The 14,098-nt window shown below is 41.3% G+C and overlaps 1 non-coding gene across 1 annotated transcript; it reads right to left on the minus strand.

Annotated features, from left to right (window-relative positions):
* Positions 1 to 1,134: 1,134 nt before the first annotated feature.
* On the minus strand, positions 1,135 to 1,259 carry LOC115871704. Its single transcript, XR_004047428.1, has one exon. It is a non-coding gene; the product is annotated as a U4atac minor spliceosomal RNA (small nuclear RNA).
* Positions 1,260 to 14,098: the final 12,839 nt, after the last annotated feature.

Genomic DNA, 14,098 nt, shown 5'->3' on the forward strand with positions numbered 1-14,098 from the left:
CCCATGGTAGTGTGTGGAAATCTTGGAAGGAGGGAGGAAGGACACAGGGAAGAGGGGGGAATAAGACTCAAATTTCTCTGTGTTAAGAACATGATGCTCATGGGATAGAGAGAAGGGGATGGGTATCAGATGACTGTGAGACACCAAAACCTGAGAAACTCTTCGTTTCTGCTGTGACTTGGAAAGAGAAATTTTCCCAATCAGATATAGCAAATGAAAGGCCCTTTCTGAATCGCTCCACATCCACTTTCAAATGGGAAAGGCAGCTCAGCCACTTAAGGAAGCACAGAACCAGAGACTGACCCTCAGGAAAGTGCCCTCTCAGAAAAAATATCCCATGTTCCTAGAAAGGAAGACTAAATATAGTGAACATGTCATTATTACCAAAAACACTTTATGAATTCAATGCAATTCTGATACACATTCCAGCAAAATTCATCAATGAAATGGAATAAAAATGATCAACTATATGTGGCAACGAAAGAAACCCAGGATAAACTAAAAAACCAAAGCCAAACCAAATCCACTGCCACTGACCATACTGACTCATAGTGACCCTAATGGATGGGTAGAACATCCCTTATGAGTTTCTGAGACTGTAACTGTTTTGGGATCAACAAAACACTAAAAAAACTAAAACAAAGTAGAAGGCCTATCACTACAAGACTTTAAATCTTACTATACAGCCACAGTAATCAAAACAGCTGGATACCAGTACAATAATAGATTAGAATTGAGAACTCAGAAATAGTATTAACTCCCTACAGACACCTGATTTTTGATGAGGAACTAAAACATATTAAGTGAGAAAGAGAGCCTTTTCAATAAATGGTGCTGGAAAAATTGAATCTCTAGCTGCAAAAGAATGAAATAGGACCCATACCTCAAATCACATACAAAAACAAACTCAAGATGGATTAAATACCTACATGTAGGCCTAGAACCATGAAGACCATCAATGAAAACATAGGGACAAACTTAAGGCCCTAATACAATGTATAAATGCACCACCAAACGCAATGACAGATATCCACACAATAGAAGTCAAAATAGAGGACAGCATTGATGCATATTAAAAATTTCATCAAATAGTTAAAAGAGAACCCACAGATTAGGCAGAATATTTAGCAGTGATGTATCACAGAATCAGCTAACTTCAAAAGTCTGTATTTCTTTTTTTTTTTTTTTTAAAGGCGTTAGCAGTACTACCCTCACTACACGTTCATTGGATAGTAGCGCAACCCCAAGAAAAGGATGGTTCAAAAATCTGTATTTCTACAACACTTTAAGATAAGGTGACCAGACGTCCTGCTTTTGGTGAGACAGTACCGATTTTGGACAATTTGTCCTGTGTCCTGCGGCGTTTTTAAAAAGTCCCGATTTTTGGAAAGAATGCTCGACAAGCTAGAACGGCGGGAGAACGGGAAGGGAATATACGTTTTTCGGCTGCCATGTGGCTATTTCGCCAGGATATGAGATTTATATTATTTTTGTTAATTTTATAATGTTAAACTTTAATAATAACAAATAATTGTTGAGAACTGATTATCGAGAACTGCTTATCAAAGTTCGCATTGTTGAATCAAGACACCCCCCCATCAATCAATGGTGCCCGCTTTACCAATGCTAAAATCTGGTTTTCAGAAGATTCCAGAGGTTATTTCTTATTGAAGATTTAAGATTTTCTCACAGCAATAGAGGTGGGGGAGTATCTAGCTCCTGTGACTCCATAACTTCTGGACTTGATGATAATTTGACATTTTGTTCTGCCATTTCTTCTTTTGGATAAGGATTCTTCTATAAAATCTTTGGCCAAAACCTTCAGTAGTGGTAGCTGGACACCATCCAGTTTGTGGCCTCCGAGCTAGGAAACCAAACCAAATTCAGTCCCCTGCCATCGAGACAATTCCGTTTCAGAGTGACCCTGTTTGGGATTTCCAAGACTGTAAACCTTTATGGGAGCAGACCGCCCCAACTTTCTACAGTGGAGTGGCTGGTGGATTTGAACTGCCAACTTTGGGGTTAGTAGTCCAACATCTAACCCACAGTGCTACCAGCTTTTCTTAATAGTAACAGAGACAGTTGTTAATGGCGGCCATTAGCCACACATCCCCTTTCCTCCCCTCTTTCTGCCTTTCCTTCCTCTGTTGCTCCAGGCAGAGACCAATTGCTGATGGTCACTTCTACACTTCTAAGACCTCAGTCACCTTGTTCTACCAGTAGAGCTGAAGCACAAAACACAATTATTAGGCAAGCTACCTGGTATGTCCCATGACCCCAAACCAAATCTCATATTGTTTTCCATTGCATGGTGATGCAAACATCTTTGTGATTGTTTTTCTTTATAGTAAGGGAGGTTTCAATGTAAATGAGAGTATACAATACTTGTCCCTTTGTGATCGGCTTAGTGCAGCATATCTCCAGCCTCCATCAATGCCTTAAGTGTATCAAGCCTTCATTGCTCTTTCTGACTGAGTAGTATTCCACTGTATGTATGCACCACAGTTTATTGATCTGTTTACTTGCTGATGGCATTTGGGCTATTCTACAGGGTGATCTGCTTCTGAAAGATCACAACCTTGAAAATCCTATCCAAAACCAACCAAACAAACAAAAACCACAAACTCACTGCCATCAAATCAATTCCAACTCACAGTGACCCTAAAAGACAGGGTAGAACTGCCCCCATGTGTTTCTGAGACTGCAACACTTTAAAGTAGTAGAACGTCTTGTCTTTCTCCAGCGGAGTGCCTGGTGGTTTCAAACTGCTGACTTACGGTTAGCAGCCGAACTACTATGCCACGGGGGCTCCTTACAGAGACTTTCTAGTCTGCACTTAGGAGATCGCTGGAAGTTAGAATAGATTCATTGCAACTAACCATAGCAACCAAAAAGGGGGGAGGGGGGAAGCCAACACCTCATTGCCATTGAATCAACGCTGCCTCCTAGTGACCCTCTACAATGGAATAGAACCACTCGGCAGGGTTTCCAAAGCTGTGACTCTCGAGGGAAGCAAACTGCCACATGTCCTTCTTGCCCATGAGTCTGAACTGCGGACTTTTCTGTGGGTCCATTCGTGCCGAGCCATCTGTGCCACATGAGCATCAGCAGAAACAGCAGTGTGCGTTCAGTAGTGTCTTTGTCCGATAAGGCTTTGTCCGAGGTTGATGGTCAACCTGGTGTGTAGCTCAGTAACAGTGTTCTTCCATTTCCAGACTTAGCTGTAGCTAACAAACAGGCATTCATTTTGTCATTGGACACATTTTGATTCTCCACAAGTGAACTCCTGAAATGGGCGAGCTATATAACTGCGGCGGTATTTCACTTTCAGAGAAACGAAATTCTTGCTAGGTGGCACTTGTGTCTGCACAGGTCAAGGTAAAGGAAATGTGAGGATGTACAGTTAGGAGAAACCATAGCACCAGCAGCTACTAACACAGAGAATATAAACATATGTACAAGAGGCATTGGATACATTCGTGGTGTAATCTAGGGAAAATATTTTCAGTACATTTCTCCCCCCACCCCACCCCACACTTTTGAAACTTTAACCTCAGAAAGGCAGGAAAATAACAGTTAATGCAGCCTTTTCTTTTTTCTTAGAGAAAAATAAGTGTCATGTGATATGTGTCATTCCAGATGGTTCTATATATATATTAACATCGAATTTAGTCATAGAACTGGTTGGTGTATTTATTTTCTGTAAGCTTTACATAGTATCATAGGGTAGGTGGGATTCAGCAAAACCTGCTTCTTTTCTCCTTCTATTTTAATTGAGAAATATTTGATGTGTTCTCTCAAAATCATTTTTATGAATTAATTCATTTTTAAAATAATAATAACTATACTATTCCATGATATATAAATACTAACACTTGCATCTTGACTCTTCTTTTGAGATTCTTTAAAGATGATGTAATTCATGACAATAATTTGAAACATAGCCATCTTTGTGTGAAAAAAAAAGACAAAAGAAAGCAAAACTCCCTCAGCACTCAGCACTGATTTTTCTCTTCTCCCAAGATTACCTTGGACGCACAAGTCAATAGTAAGCCAATCTTTACCTTTTAAGACACTGCTTTCTCTATGGCAAAACACCATCAAAACAATTCCAATAATGCATGACCCGAGGTGGGACTGACTTTCCCCAGAGTAAGAAGAGCATAGCTTTTAGGATCTGAATGCTAAGCGGCTGCTGGTTAACAAAACCCAGAAGTCATTCTTAACCAGCCACAGGGCTTTGATCTCCCTCTCCAAGTCCAATCTTCTGGAGTACAAATAAAGGCATTCTTTTCCAGGAGGGCAGCTGAAATGACACACAAACGTAGACAGTAGGCTGTTATTTCATGTAATTTCATCTGAATAGCAGGGCAGAGTGGCCTCCAGGGCAGGGCAGGACTGGTCAGCTCTACAAAGGAATGCCAAGAGACTCCATCTGTGTCTCTCTCTCCTCTCTCTCTCTCTCTCCCTCTCTCTCTTTCTCTCTCACTTGCCTGCTCTATTGCTCTCTCGCGCTCTTGTGCAAACTCTCCCATACCCTCTCTCTGTCTCTTTGTCAATCCTCTGCCTATACAATTCCTTCCATTACTGACAGAGTAGACCCTTTAAGGAACTAGACTCTGGGACATTTTCTAGTTTACCACCTGGGTGGTCTTTGGGGGTCCTCTAGTTGCTGTTGATCCAGTAAGTCAGGAGTTCTCTTAGGAATTGAAGGTTTGTTCTGCGTCTTTTCTCCCATTTTGTTCAGGAACTCCTAGTGTGTCCCTGGTCAGAGTGATTGGTTGGTAGCGATAGTTCCTCTGGTCTGAGACTAGATGTGGTCCTGGTTTGTGTGGGCCCTTAGTTTTGGGGGCTAGTTTCTTCTTTGAATCTCTGGGTTTCTTCCTTCCCTTCTGTTCTAGACAAGTAGAGCCTAACAAATGTACCTCAGATGGCCACTCATAAGCTTTTAAGATCACCCAACTACGATGTAAAATGTTATTTTTAAGAATGATGTTTTTTCTAATTGGCTAAGTTGTCCCTGAGACTCCAATGGCCTTAAGCACGTTAAGCTCATAAAACAATCGAGTGAGGTATTTACATATGTCTAGACTATATTCATTAGGAATCCTGAGGATGTCGTTGGCTAGCACTGGGCTGCAATCTTTAAGGTCCAAAGTTGGAAACCACCCGCTGCGTTGTGGGAGAAAGACAGATATTTCTTTTTTTTTTATCATTTTATTGGGGGCTCATACAATTCTTACCAAAATCCACACATCCATCCATTGCATCAAGCACATTTGTACATTGGTTGCCATCATTAGTCTCAAAGCATTTTGCATTCTACTTGAACCCTTGGTATCAGCTCCTCATTTCCCCCCTCCCTCATGAACCTTGATAATTTACAAATTATTATTATTTTGTCATATCTTACACTCTCCGATATCTCCCTTCACCCACTTTTCTGTTGTCCATCCCCTAGGGAGATCCTTGTAGTTGGTTCCCCCTTTCCACCCCACCTTCCCTCCACCCTCGCAGTATTGCCACTCTCACCGCTGGTCCTGAAGGGATCATCTAGAAAGACAGGTGTTTCTATCCCTGGAACAGTTACAGTCATGGAAACTCCCTTGGGCAGTTCTACTTTGTCCTATAAGATTGCAAAGAGTCAGCATCCACTCAATGGCAAGGAGATGAATTGAGAGGTATAACCATAACTATGCCATGTTTTATTCTATATGAAGATGCACATATGTGCATAGAGATACAACAGACATAAACATCTGGTTCTTCTGGTCTCAGGTTCCATGAAATGGACTAATTGTTTCTATGTATTTTCAATTTCCATCACTCCTCTTTCCTTCAGACAAGAAGAGACCAATTATATCTCAGATGGTCACACCCAAATTTGTAAAACTCCAGTCTTGATTGTTTCTCACCAAAGTAGGATGCAGAGCATTGTGTGTGTGTGTGTGTGTGTGTGTACTATGTTATGCCGATTAACCTTGGTGTTGCCCAAATTCTGAGCCCAGCAACTCATCCCCTCAAAGTCTTTGGTTATGCCTCAAAGGTTTTCATAACATTTAGACTATAACTTCTTGCCTCTTGAAAGATAACTTAGAATTTAGCTTTTAGATTTTAGAATTGAGGTTTTAATTTTAGATTTGAGGTTTTTGATTGGTCTCCTTATTGTCCATTCCAGGGTGCTTTATGACTGCTATGGATGGAATTGTATACCACAGAAAGATATATTGAAGTTCTAAATGCCATACTTATAAATTACATGTGAAAACAATGCCTTCCTGTGTTAATAATTAGGTTAAAGAGGTAAGGAGTAAGGTGGGTCCTAATCCCCTCTGAGCTATGTCTTATAAAAGGGAAAACAGATATTATTACCACAGTGACACACAGAGAGAGGGCAAGAATGACGTGATGATGTGGCACATACAAGTACAAGCAGCCAGGAAGGCCAAGAAATGTCTTGGGTTACCAGAAGCTGAACGTCACAGGGGAGATTTTTTCCTTAAAGCTGACAGAGATTGTACAGTTCTGGTGCCTTGAATCTAGACTGTTAGTCTGCAGATTTGTGACAATAAATAACTGTTCTTTAATATCACCCACATTTTAGTATGACAGTCCTAGGAAACTAAGAAGTTATCAAACTCACATTTGTCTTACAATTCTGATTCTTGGTACCCTGTAATGCCTGAATATAGGAATCCTACACAAACCATTACACGGAGACACTTGACCTTCATTCCACTGTGGCCAGTTGAGTTATGCATGGCTTCCCAGAGATAGTGCTGGTTTAATACCAATTCCTATTCTAAATTCACAAAAGACATGGGTAAATAATCAAATTAATGAAAAGAAGCAGATATCTTAAATGGCAGAATTTGATCTTCCAAGAATTTCAGGTAATGAGATTACTGATGGAAAAAAGGGGGGTGGGGGCGGGAATAAAATTGGAAACCTCAGAAAAGAATATGAAATGTGAGAGAGCAGGAGAGAAGAGGGGTGGGACGGGAGCCCAAAAGAATGTTTACAAAGAAGTAAAGTATTTTTGACCAAAACCCTTCAGCAGGCAAATTCAGGATGCCAGCTCGAGGGGAAGCTCTTCTTGCTCTGGCAGCTCTGGGGGAAGGTGCCCATTGCTTTCCGTCAGTGAGCCTGGCAACCTCTGGATATGACTCTGAGTCTTGCTATCCATCTTTCCCTGCATCTAGGTGGTTCACAGCTTGGAAACACTGGATCCAAAGGACACACTTGCCTCCTGGCTGTTCTTCCATGGTGGTAACGAGGCCCCTTTCTTTTGGCTCTCTGATCTCTCCTTTGATCTTTTGTAAAATAAAAGTGATCTGAGCCACACCCTAGAAAAACTCCCTTTATATCAGAACTGGGACCTAAGTAATGGTGCTGCATTCCAGCCTCGTCCCCTTACCATTGATTGGCTCACCACATCAAATCACATGATGAGGATAATTACATCATTGCACAGAGGCCAAACCACTGACAATCATGACCCCACCAAGGGGACCCCATTTTGAAGGGACATAGTTCAATCCACGACCAAATCAAAACCCAAATCCACAGCCCTCAAGTCAGTTCTGATGCAAAAGACTCATAGCACAAAGAATAGAATTGCTCCTGTGAGTTTCCAAAACTGGACATCTTTATGAGAGCGGAAAGCCCCCTCCTTCTCCTGCACAGTGGTTGGTGGTTTTAAACTGCTGACCTTGCCATTGACAGTCCAATGAGTAGCCCACTATGCCATCACGGCTCCCTAATCCATGACTCCACTAAGTATGAGACTTACGCTAGTATTAGAGATGCTAAAATGCATTCTAAAATGTATATATTCACATGAATAAAATACTTTAGAAAATCTTTCACACACGTGGACAAAGAGATCGTAGCAGCGCTCCTCATAAGAGAGAAAATTTGGAAACAACTCAAATGTTGATCAGTTGGAATCTAGATAAACAACTTATGAAAAGGTACTAGATCCATGAAACCCAGGCAGCTATGATCCTCATAGTCCACAGTTTGAAACCACCAGTCACTCCAAGGGAGAGAGACAGGTCTTTCTCCTCCCCTAAACAGTTGCTATCTCAGAAACTCACAGAGGTAGTTCTAGTCAGCTTTATGATGGTCACTATGTAGGCATCGACTGATGGCAGTGAGAATAGTCCCATAGTCAGGGCGCCTGAACGGACCATTGTTGCTAGTAACCATCAAGTCAGTTCGGACCCATAGCAATCCTGTGCACAACGGAAGGACACATGGCCCGGTCCTGCCCCGTCCTCACGATCGCTCCTATACTTGAGCCTATCCTTGCAGCCATGGTGTCAATCTTTCTCCTGGAGAGCCTTCCTCTTTTTTGGTGCCCCTCTTCTTCATCAAGCATAATGTCCTTCTCCTGAACTAGTTTCTCCTGTCAAAGTCTTACCTCTAAGGAACATGCTGGATGTATGTCTTCCAAGACAAACTTGTTTGTTCTTTTGGCAGTCTGTGGTATTTTCAATATTCTTCGGCACCACAATTCAGAAGCACCAATTCTTCTTTGGTCTTCTTGATTCAATATCCAACGCCCACCTGCATATGAGACAATGGAAAACACCGTGGTTTGTGACAGCAGTAAAAAGTTACATGAACGCAAGATTGAATGGAGATAAAAAATTAAGTAGGCAGTATTTTTATATAGAATGTTAAATTATGTAAAATAGTACCATGTATTGCTAATAAACAGAAGTATATGTAGTACATAGATAAAGATGCATAATCAAATTCATTTGGTTCCTCTAGAGGGGAGCAAGGGGAATGCTCCTTGTAGCATTTGCAATGCCTTCTTTAGCTTTCAAGGCTGGTGGTGGGTGCATGATTTTGAGTCAGCAATACCCTCTTTGCAATTGATATGTCTAACACCACTCATGACACAGACTTTCCATATTTAAATTCAATATGAAACAACCTTTTATTTTTATGCAAGAAGAATGTCATCGTCTGTGCTCTTCAGTACGGTAAGCTAATCAAGTAATAGCAGAGGTAGGGGAGGCAGGAGACAGGTTGGATGAATGCCAATCCCCAAAATATTATTCTGAAATAAATGTGGTTTAGGTATGCTTTAAAGGCACAAAGAGTCATTTGCTCAAATAAAAGAAGCTGGTCCTGACTCTACACTGTAATTAGATTTCATTGGGCTCTGGGCCAATTATAAGACTTTCTAATTGAAGAAGGAGCTGGGGGAGGCCACTCTCACTGCAGGGTGCGTGCACTAACCAACCGCTGGACGCTAGGGATGTAAACCAAACTTTCTGGGAAAGCAGGGGATGCAGGTATTAATGAAGGTCCAGAAGCAGTATCTGCCTTCCCTCTCAATATCAGTCTTACAGTCACCTTTCCTCTGTTTCTAGAAAGTTCCAGGCTCTTCGGAAGTAGCCCCTCATTGATGCAAGAATGCCCAGGCTGATGCAGCTAACAGATGCCTGCTCAAAATGGTTTCTCTCATCATCACGAGGATGTTTTAAATGGCAAGTGGATAAACACCAGAACCCTCCTGATCTAACCAAACAGAACCTGGGACCAAATGGCATATAAATCCAGAGAGTGGAGTGACCCTTGGCAATGTCCGCTCCTTACTGTCATCTGATCCCTCTGAGAGTGTTTGCAGGCTAATCTTTAAACAACACTTCTGCTGTGGCCTTATCTGGCTAAGCACCACTTTCTCCTGAGTTGGAGTTGTTTCTGTTTACACTTGAATCTGGGAGCATAATGTTTTTTAAATGTTTTCAAAAGACTGCTAAGGCTCTGTAGGCAACTGAGCAATGCCTTGAGATATAAAAACAAAACTTATTGTCACTGAGTTGATTGGAACTTATTGTGACCCTATGTAAGGTTTTTGAGACTGTAGCTTTTTTTTATAAAGACAGCCTCATTTCTCTCGTTTAGCATAACTGGTGAGTTTGAATGACTGAACACAAAGATAGTAGCTCAACACCTAACCCATCGCACCGTTAGTGTGCCTTACCTTGCGATACCATTGAAGCCTAATACTGACTGCAAAGGAAAGACCAGGAAGATGCTCCCTCAAAGATCTATGAGGTGTCTGAAAAGAGCAGACAGCGCCTCAGGAAGGAGGGGGAAATTGTCTACAAGTTTAACAGATCAGCAGAACAAACTAGAATGTCGTAGGGATTTTCCAGAAAGTGGTGATGATGTGGGAGTAAAGCCTCTTCCTCCCTAAACCTAATGAACAAAACCACTAAAATAAAACAAAACAGTTATCCTTGACACAATGCTCAATCACGACATCAATACAACCTATTAGGTTCTGCTATTACTGCTCTTACACAGTGCTGCAATCAAATGAAATTACTTGGCCTTGCTCTTCTATCCATAGTCTTTGGAATGCTCACCAAATGATTGGGTAGGGGCATGCAAAATATGGTGCAGAGGCCTCTAAAGAAGGGATTGGTCAGTTTTGCCATTACACTGGGGATAAAGTGAGCCACCTTAGAAACAAGAACAGAGATTCTCAGGACCACTGGGAATGAAGAGCTATGGGAGCAGAGCACATTAGAGATTCCTGGGTAGAGGAGTCAGAAGTGGACTCACTGGTGACAGCATGAGACAGCGCCATTGGTTTCCCAGCCCGAGGAAGGAGTCAAGGTGAGTGCCTTTGGAAGAGGCTGCCTTGCAGAGTGGGGAGCCCACTGGGCACTTATCAGTGCTAAGGAAGCTTAGTAATTCTAGAGCAAGGTACAGACCAAAGCCTGTTCTCCAGGCCAAGAAGAAACTCTTCAAAGAACTGTATGCTTAACATTTTGTCACTTCTGTTGTTGACAGGTGCCCCTGAGTTGGTTTCAGCCCATAGTGACCCAGTGTACAACAGAACGGAACCTGACCTGATCCTGCACCGCCCTAAACATTGTGGTCGGGTTGGAACACTGTGTCCATCCATCTCTTTGAAGGCCTTCATCTTTGTCATGAACCTTCTGGTTTACCTCGCACGAGATCCTTGCCCGGGCACTGGCCCCTCCTGATAATGTGTTCCAAGAATATAAAACGAAGTCTCGCCATCCTCACCTCTTGGAGACTCTTGGCTGTACTTCTTTCAAGACAAACTTGTTTGTTCAGGTGGCAAACAGAAAGTTCACCACCGTCTGTCACCCTCATAATTCGAATGTATCAATTAATCTGTGGTCTTTCTGAGTGGCTGTTCAACTTTCACGTGCACGTGAGATCACCGGAAATACCATAGGTTAGGACAGGCAGGGTTTATTCCTCAAAGTGACATCCTTGCTCTTCCATGCTTTACAGAGATCTGGTGCTCTGATCTCCCCAGGGCCATGCCTCCTTGGGTGTCTTGACACTGCTGCTCCCATGAGCGCTGAGGGTGGATCCAAGCAAGATGAAATCCTTGACAACTTTGATCTTTGCTTCATTTATCATGATGTTTTCTATTGGTCTAGTGATGAAGATTTTTGTTTTCTTTATACTGGATTGCAACCCATACTAAAGGCTGTCATCCTCAACAAGTGGGTTGAGTTATCATTGCTTTCAGCAAACAAGTGTGTGTCATTAGCATACTAACCTGTTAATAAGGTCAGGCTCTGCATAGTCTTCAAAGTGAAGTCCTTTCTCTTCTACCTTTTAAAGAGGCCTTGTGTAGTACATCTGCCCAGAGCATTATGTTGTTTGGTTTCTTGACTGCTGCTTTGTTAGCATAGATCATGGATCCAAAACAAATGACTATCTTCTCTGTTGCTTAACATTTTCAATCTCTTCTCCATTTATCATCATGTCACCTATTGACTTTAGGCTTTTTCTTCATTAAGTGACAATCCACACTGAAGGCTACAGTGTTGGATTTTTATCAAGTGCTTTGGTTCATCCTCGCTTGCAGCAAGCAAAATTGTGCCATCTCTATTTTGTGAGTTGCTGATAATTTTCCTCTGATCCTGATGCTACATTTTTCTTCAGATAGTCCAGCTTCTTGGAGTCTTTGTTCAACATACAGATTGAAGAAGTATGGTGAAAAGATTCAACGCTGGAACACACCTTCCCTGATTTTAAACCAGCAGGACGCCCTTGTTTGGTTCAAACAACTGTTTCTCGATCTATATACAGGCTCTCCATGAGCAAAGAAACTCCAGCAATTACACTCAGCTTTTATATCCTCTTAGAGAAGATGCTAAAGAACTCACTTATATAATGAGGAAGGCTTGATAGAATTTAAAAAAAACTACAATCCTTTCCCAGTGTCCCTTCATACTTGATCCTTGCCTTAGTTCTCACCTTGAATATCAGTAACACAAACTCCACAGCTCCTCTTAGCAACATAGAACACCCTGGATGATGGAAGTTCAATTTATAGACAACTCTTATATTTCCCTTGAAGGTGATGTCAATTTTCCCTCACTTTGAACCAATAACACTTACTTGCAAAAAACGTTTTCATCACAATTTGCAAGTGTAACTTTATATCATTGAAAAGACCTTGGGTCATCTACATATAACCTCTTCCCTAGGGGATGGACAGCGGAGAATTGGGTGAGGGAGATGTCGGATGGTGTAAGATATGACAAAATAATAATAATTTATAAATTATCAAGGGTTCAGGGGGGAAGGGGGTAGTGGGGAGGGAGGGGAAAAATGAGGACCTGATACCAAGAGCTCAAGTAGAAAGCAGGTTTTTTGAGAATGATGATGGCAACATATGTACAAATGTGCTTGACACAATTGATGTATGTATGGATTGTGATAAGAGTTGTATAAGCCCCTAATAAAATGATTAAAAAAAGAAATGAAAAGACCTTGGGTCAAAGTAAGATTAAATAAAATAATATTTGTGAGGACTAGGTTACTTTAAATAGCATTTAAATGAAACCAAACAGCAGACATTTACCCTAGACCAGCAGTTCTCAACCTGTGGGTCGAGACCCCTTTGAGAGTCCAGTGACCCTTTCACAGGGGTTGCATAAGACCATCAGAAAACAAATATTTCTGATGGTCTTAGGAACCCAGACACCACTCCTCTATTGGTTTCCAGGCGGGTCCGTCCACATACGAGTACCCAGCATGAAGATATCGTTGCACCAACCCCATGACATACACCCTGTACAAATACAGGTGTATGTGACAGGGTTGGTGCTATAATGTACTTATGCGAACCAGTCACACCTGTGTAGAGAGCAGCTACTGTGTAGAGAGCAGATACTGTTTAGAAAGCAGCTGCTGTGTTGGGAGCAGCTACTCTGTTAACAGCAGCTACTGTGTTGAAAGCAGCAGTATTGGAGGTAAAATGACACTTGATGAATTATAATTACTGGGTAAATGTAAAATCATGTATTGTAAAATCATCAACTACTGAAAAAAATCTATATCATGGGAACTTAATCTGGATGCTGATCACTCTTTTTATATTCAGTTGTGGTTATGTTCAATTTGTAACAATGAAAATTCATCCTTCATATCTGATATTTGCATTATGATTCATGACAGCAAAATTACAGTTATGAATTAGCAACGAAAATAATTGTATGGTTGGGGGTCACCACAAGATGAGGAGCTATATTAAATGGTCACAGCATTAGGAAGGTTGAGAACCACTGCCCTAGACCAAAAGTGAAAGATAAGGGTGTTAGGGAAACCAGATTAACGGAAAGAGAACAATCAGAAATGAAATAATGAGAATACAGACATATTGTGAAAATTGTAATGCATATCACTGAAGAGTATACATACAAACAAAACTGACTGCCATCAAGTTGATTCTGACTCATGGCAAACCTATTGGACAAGGTATACTTACCCCTGTGGGTTTCTGGGACTGTAACTCTGTACGGGAGTAGAAAGCCCCACCTTTCTCCCTCTGAGCAGCTGGCGGTTTTGAACTGCTGGTTTTGCAGTAATTACCACTACCCCACCAGGGCTCTTTGAATAGTATGCATAGAAATTATAAATGAGAACTTGTGTAAACTTCCACCAAAAATGTATTTTAAAAGATAATTTATGTTTCCATCTATTAGGTAGGAAAGCATTAAGTGCAAATGTGTTAGTCTGGGTAGACTAGAGAAACAAATTCATAGAAACTCTTATGTATATATGAAGGAGATTTATA

The sequence above is a fragment of the Echinops telfairi genome, unplaced genomic scaffold (assembly GCF_000313985.2).
Source record: "Echinops telfairi isolate 266 unplaced genomic scaffold, ASM31398v2 ScPeMD7_7400;HRSCAF=8409, whole genome shotgun sequence".
In the NCBI taxonomy this organism is placed as follows: domain Eukaryota; kingdom Metazoa; phylum Chordata; class Mammalia; order Afrosoricida; family Tenrecidae; genus Echinops; species Echinops telfairi.